Consider the following 7,394-nt stretch of genomic DNA (forward strand, 5'->3'; position numbering starts at 1 on the left):
GTGTTTGGTGTCATTTTAATCGCTAAAATTTTATTAATCCATTAAAATTATTTTCAAACCGATAAAATGCAAATTAAAAGTTTTAGTTTTTATGTACAAGATGTTTTCAATCGTGATTATTGTAGATAAGGAAAGATTCCCGATGTCGTCGAAGCGAGAGCGAGAACGAATAAAGAACCAGCGAGATGACGTATCATCAAAGAGTTCCGAAATCTCTCTCGCGAGGTTCCCTTTAAATATAATCTTTCATATCATATGTCATGTTACTATGGAAAATTAAATTTTTGTATTTCGCATTTTATCGAGTTGAAAATAATTTTAATGGATTATTGAGATTTTTGCGATTAAAATGACACCAAACACGCCAAAAATCGGTAATTTTTAATTATATATATGTAATCAAAATTTTAATCACTTATTTAATTAAAAATTACCGATTTATGTCATGTTTGGTGTCATTTTAATCGCAAAACCCTCATTAATTCATTAAAATAATTTTCAACTCGATAAAATGCGAAATACAAAAATTGTATTTTCTATAGTAACATGACATATGATATGAAAGATTATATTTAAAGGGAACCCCCCCCCCCCCCTCGCGAGAGAGACTTCGGAACTCTTTGATGATACGTCATCTCGCTTGTTCTTTATTTGTTCTCGCTCTCGCTTCGACGACATCGGGAATCTTTCCTTATCTACAATAATCACGATTGTAAACATCTTATACATAAAAACTAAAACTTTTAATTTGTATTTTATCGGTTTAAAAATAATTTTAATGGATTAATGAAATTTTAGCGATTAAAATGACACCGCAAACACGACATAAATCGGATAATTTTTAGTTAAAATATGCAACTTTAATTACTTGTCTAATAAAAAATTATCTGATTTATGTTGTGATTGGTGTCATTTTAATCGTAAAATATCTCATTAATCTAATAAAATTACATTTAAAAATATAAAATAAAAATAAAAAATGCAAAAAAGCCGCATTTGTCACATAAATAAAACAATAAGTTAGAAAAGTAAAATAAAAAATAATAAGCCTCGAGAGAGATTCAATGCTTGCATACAAGAGAAAAAAAAAGAAAGGAAGAGAGAAGGAGAGAGGAGAGAAAGAGAGAAAGAGAGAGAGAAATTATACACACTGCTCGATGTTTCGAAATTTGCCAAATATTATAACGGAGGACTCTTGAAATATTATACTAGAATTCTTCAAAAATTGAAAAAAAAGCATTCTTTATTTTTTATGTATAATATTTTTATTCAAAGTAGTAGTTTTAAAAAAAAAGATATATTGTATATACACATACATGTGTGTGTATATACCTATATATATATTATTAATATCTCGTATGTACTCGATATAATATATTTTTTTCGAATAATTGCATTTCGCGTGTTATCATATTATCTCTTATTTTCAATTACTGTTTCTCACTGCGACCGCAATATTACTGAGATGGCGCTAGCGCGCAGCAATCTTTTTCGAGCGACACAAACTCCTGTAAGACCATCGGTCTTTAATAGTATCTCGTCGGTGCTTTAGGGTGCCGTCACATGGGGCGTAACTTGCGTAAGCGTAACCAGCGGATCGCCAATCACCGAGTTATTCCGATAGAGCTCGACGAAGGGCTCTATCGGAATAACTCGGTGATTGGCGATCCGCTGGTTACGCTTACGCAAGTTACGCCCCATGTGACGGCACCCTTAGCTTTATGCATTCCAGAACACAACAGAAATCATGATAAAGTTGGCCATAAGAGTAACTACAATTTCAATCGGTTGAAATTCTAGTTACTTTAGCTTATGGCCAACTTTATCATGATTTCTGTTGTGTTCTGGAATGCATAAAGCTAAAGCAATAATCTGATTGGTTCTCAGCTTATGTTTATGTCTTAAGTTTACGGTTACGGCAATTCGTGTGCAAAGGCCCTTACGCTGGGTCCACAATAGGTGATTTAAGTCCTAAGCCTTAAGAAATTGACCAATCACAGTCGAATTTTCTCCTCATACTTGACTGCGATTGATCAATTTCTTAAGGCTTAGGGCTTAAATCAGCTATTGTGGACCCAGCGTTAAGGCCTGGTCTACAATAGGTGTAGTAAGCCCTAAGTTTTAAGAAATTGACCAATTACAGTCAAGTATGAGGAGAACTTGACTGTAATTGGTCAATTTCTTAAGACTTAGGTCCTGCGCACAATAGAGAAAATATTAGGAATAAATATTAAATATTATAATAGGAACAAGAATTATTTTAAAATGATAAAATCGAAAAAACTCTGATATACAAATACAAATTCAAGTATAAAAGGCTCTTATTAGCTTATTAGCCCTTATTTTAGTCCTTTATATCCCAATTTATATTTTTATATTAGTCTTTTTGATTTTATTATTTTAAAATAATTCTTATTCCTAATATTTTCTGAGAAAAAGAGCCGAAGAATTATTTATTTTTACAATTCTGAGAATAAAAATGAAGGATTCGGATTGATTCTCCTATGCGTTAGGCTGGTCTACAATGGGTGTAGTAAGCTCTAAGGGTGAAAACCCATGGACTAAGGGTGAAAACCAATGCAGCGGAATAGCAGAACGCGGAACCAGCGGATCGCCAATCACGGAATTATTCCCATAGAGCTCGACGAAGGGTTCTATCGGAATAACTCGGTGATTGGCGATCCGCTGGTTCCGCGTTCTACTATTCCGCTGCATGGGTTTTCACCCTAAGGGTGCTGTCCCATGGCAGTCGAAATTTCGGAAAACGGAATCTCGGAAAAGTACTAGAGTGGGTCAATCCGATTTTTCGATAGCCTCGCTCCCCATGGAGTGATTTTTACGGAAAACGGAATGCTATTCTAACCTCAAATCGTCTTTCAATTTAGAAAATTTCTTTATTATCTTTTGTTATAATAAACAATACATGCAAATTTCACTGTTTTATATATTCTTCTATTGCACTAATTATATTTTTTGTCGGAAAATTATCAAAATAAATTTTTCAATTTTTACTAATTGCGGAAATATTAGTCCATGGGGAACCCAACCACAAAAAATCCGGACCGACAAGCACGCAACTTTTAATCTTGACAATACAATAACTATTTATGCGATAAAATATTTTGATTAAATATTTCATTGAATATTTATATATTAATAAATACTTACCGAACAATTATTTATTAACAATAAAATTCTTCTTATATGTATAGAGATAAAAATTCAATCCCGGCCAAATAATTCTGATTGGATGATCCTTATTCTAGTACTTTTCCGAGATTCCGTTTTCCGAAATTCCGACTGCCATGGGACAGCACCCTAAGGGTGCCGTCACATGGGGCGTAACTTGCGTAAGCGTAACCAGCGGATCGCCAATCACCGAGTTATTCCGATAGAGCCCTTCGTCGAGCTCTATCGGAATAACTCGGTGATTGGCGATCCGCTGGTTACGCTTACGCAAGTTACGCCCCATGTGACGGCACCCTAAGGGTGCGAACCCATGCAGCGGAATAGCAGAACGCGGAACGAGAGCGGAACCAATCGCGAGCGTTCCACGTTTTTCATTCCGTGAATTTCAAATCCTTACATCTCCATGGAGCGGAATGAGCGTAAGCGGAACAAGCAACGCATCCCTTAAATGACTATTTATTATCGTTTTAATCATTTGTTTTTATTATTATTTATTTTATTATTACATAAATGTTGAATTGAATGCGTTTCTTATTGGACATATTTGCTAAAAATGTTAAATAAATTTTAAACGATTTTAATCCTTTTAAAATAATGACTCGTGATTGGTTGCGCAAAGTCCGCGATGCGCTCATTACGTTCCATGAGTACTAAGGACTCGCGTTTTCGCGTAACAAAAATGACGGAATTGTATGTATGTGCACATATATTTTTGTGTTAAATTTTTGTGACGACTTGGAATAGCGAGTCAACAGAGTCTACAGAGAAATAAATAATTATTAATGTAAATTGATACTAATTTTTATTACTAACCGTTGAAAAATAAAGGAAAATTGAAACTTAATAATTGACAGGTATAAGATTTATGATATATATAATATATTAATAATATAATATACATATATAATATATTAATAATATAAATATAATTTTATGTGCATAATAACTTATATCCTTGGATAGGACACTTACAAAATAATTTAATTATTCTAGTAGTATTTATTTTAAGCCGTTATAATTTTATAAAGGTATATTGTGTTAAATGTAATATATATCAATTAAATTTAGAATCAATAACTTTAAAATTTAAATTAAAAAGCTACATGTACTATATGCGCATACATTACCACAATATATACAGTATATACTGTGATATTACGCAGTCTGCGAAAAAGCTATTCCGCTAAAAGGCTCATTCAGACAGGACGCGTCAAGCGTCAAGCAGCGAACAGCAACCAATAAGCGAGGCAATATTTTTTACGCCATTGCTAATATTACCTCGCTTATTGGTTGTTGAATGATTGCTGCTCGCTGCTTGACGCTTGACGCGTCCTGTCTGAATGAGCCTATAAGCTGCTAAAAATCGCGGAACGCTTGCGATTGGTTCCGCTCTCGTTCCGCGTTCTGCTATTCCGCTGCATGAGTTCGTACCCTAAAGGTGCCTTTTCATGCTGACGCTCGACGCTCATTTTTAGCGTCAGAAGACGTCACGTTACCAAAAATAAAGATACCAATTCGTCAATTTTGGTCACGTGACGTCTTTTGACGCTAAAAATGAGCGTCGAGCGTCAGCATGAAAAGGCACCTTAAGAGTGAAAACCCATGGACTGATATTTTCCGCGTAAGGGTGCCGTCACATGGGGCGTAACTTGCGTAAGCGTAATCAGCGGATCGCCAATCACCGAGTTATTCCGATAGAGCCCTTCGTCGAGTTCTATCGGAATAACTCGGTGATTGGCGATCCGCTGGTTACGCTTACGCAAGTTACGCCCCATGTGACGGCACCCTAACGCGTATCGCGTAACCAATCAGAACATTTAATTCCGCGTAAAGAAAACGTGGAACGGTTCTGATTGGTTACGCGGTACGCATTACGTGGAAAATATCAGTCCATGGGTTTTCACCCTAAAGGGCGCAGTTCCATGGTGTGGAACATGCGGATTGCGGAATTGACGGAACGAAAGTTCAGTCCAATCACAGACATTCCGTCAATTGCGTTCTACTGAAATGCATTTTCCTATGTCCCATGGAGCGGAAAACGCGGAAGCGCAATTGGCGCTGGCCATTCACAAGATTCTTTCTCATAGATCCTTTTGTTGTCTCTATCGGAACAGTGTATATTATTGGCTCGCGCAGATTACGCTTCCGCGTTTTCCGCTCCATGGGACATAGGAAACAAATTTATGCGGATCGGATTCACATATATATGCATACATCTGTCAAAATTCATGAATTCCATAGCTTTCGAAACTGATAATAATTGTTAATTGCTATGAACTTTATCTCGAGGACAGGCAAAATTTCTTCTTTCTTTGCTAAATAAGTCGCATCTAATATATTTTCGTTTTTTTAAAATATTTTTATTTCTTTCTGCGATTATATATATACAATATATATGAATAATATATAACTTATTTATAATCTTGTGGCGTATATATAGTTTCTGCTTTTTAATAAATATATATCAACTTTATTTTAATTTATTTAATAACTCGCAAATAACGAGAAACAATTAAAAAGAAAAAATATAAAAGTAAAAACAAATTATATAATATAAATTAAACTAAATAAATATCTCTCACTTTCATTTAATTTTCAATTTTGCCTTTTTTTAACTGCTAACATTGATCGTTTGCGTGTTTAATTTATTATGTTATTCGTTTTCACTTTTATATATATTTTTTAATATCTGTTATTAGGTCTGTATTTATTTATTATTTTTTCTATCTTTTATATATCCAATGACATTTTTTAAATTATTTATAATTTTGCTGAAAATGATCCAAAGTAATGATCACGAACGTCCGCTAATGTTTTTACTCGTGTTTTTATGTCTTTTTGATTAACGCACATACACGCACAAGTAATTCCGCAAATAAATATGCGGATAAAATAAAAACTTTTCGGATAAAAATCGGCGGAACGAACGTAAAACAGGTCGAACCAATCACAAGCGTTCCGCCAATTCCGCAATCCGCATGTTCCGCACCATGGGACTGCGCCCTAAGGCCCTGCGCACAATAGAGAAAAATTTTCTCTATTGTGCGAGAAAAATTTTCTGTATTGTGCGCAGGGCCTTAGAGCTTACTACACCTATTGTAGACCAAGCCTAACGCATAGGAGAATCAATCCGAATCCTTCATTTTCATTCAGGATTGTAAAAATAAATAATTCTTCTCTCTTTCGACTATCTCGATGCCTAAATATAATTTTTAATGCTTAAATATTTTCTTAGATACAATTCAAATTTTGTAACTTATTCTTACGTATCAGATCTATCTTTTGTGACTGCGAATGGTCATCAGGCCTCTTGGTCTAGGGGTATGATTCCTGCTTTGGGTGCAGGAGGTCCCGGGTTCAAATCCCGGAGGGGCCCGGTTTTTTTTGTAAATAAATTGTAAATTTCTTTTTTATATACTCATCGAAAATGAAATTATGCAGAATAAATTATTGATATAATATATATAAATATATAAAGCCAATCTGCTTATGTTTATGTAAAACTGAGGCACTTTCTAATTATAAAATTATTTAGTTATTATTAATTATTTTATACTCTTAATTTGTTTAATTTGCAAATTATTGAAAAAACCTAATTTTCTTACTTTGTTTAATTATTATTATTAGTACGCCGATAAAAATATCTAATTGTAAGATAAGGCGCTGCGCATAATGAAGAAAATATTAAGAATAATAATGAATAAATATTAAATATTAAGAATAGAAATTATTCTATTTCAAAATAAGGAAACGAAATGGACCAACGCACAATACATATTGAAAAATAAAAATAAGGAATAAAAATGACGGAATAGTTTAAATATTAAATTTATAACTTATAGTAGTAGTATATAGTGGCCGATCATGAGTACACGAAATCTAGATATATGTAAGGATGTGAATATATATATATAGAGATAGAGAATACAAATATTTATAACAATGAAAAGCAATATGAATAATAAATGAAGAAAATTATTTATTTATTTTAAAATTATACAGATTATTATTTATAAATAATTTGATTTTTACAAAATATATTATTAGTTTATATAAAAATACACAGAACATTTTCAAGAAAAAATTATTTAATTTTGAAGGTCTAAAAATTTTCATTTTTATTTTATTTTCAATTTTTTTGTAAAGCCTATTATAATACAAATTAAAAAAAATTTTAATAAATAAATAAATATCTTATTAGAGTC

At 32.8% G+C, this 7,394-nt stretch overlaps 1 non-coding gene across 1 annotated transcript; it reads left to right on the forward strand.

The window, feature by feature from the left end:
• The first annotated feature begins 6,493 nt into the window (after positions 1-6,493).
• Positions 6,494-6,565, forward strand: Trnap-ugg (transfer RNA proline (anticodon UGG)). Its single transcript has one exon. It is a non-coding gene; the product is annotated as a tRNA-Pro (tRNA).
• The last annotated feature ends 829 nt before the right edge of the window (positions 6,566-7,394 follow it).

Source organism: Prenolepis imparis, unplaced genomic scaffold, assembly GCF_030444845.1.
Source record: "Prenolepis imparis isolate NDT839.2.m4 unplaced genomic scaffold, iyPreImpa1.0 SCAF_12, whole genome shotgun sequence".
NCBI classification, from domain to species: Eukaryota; Metazoa; Arthropoda; class Insecta; order Hymenoptera; family Formicidae; genus Prenolepis; species Prenolepis imparis.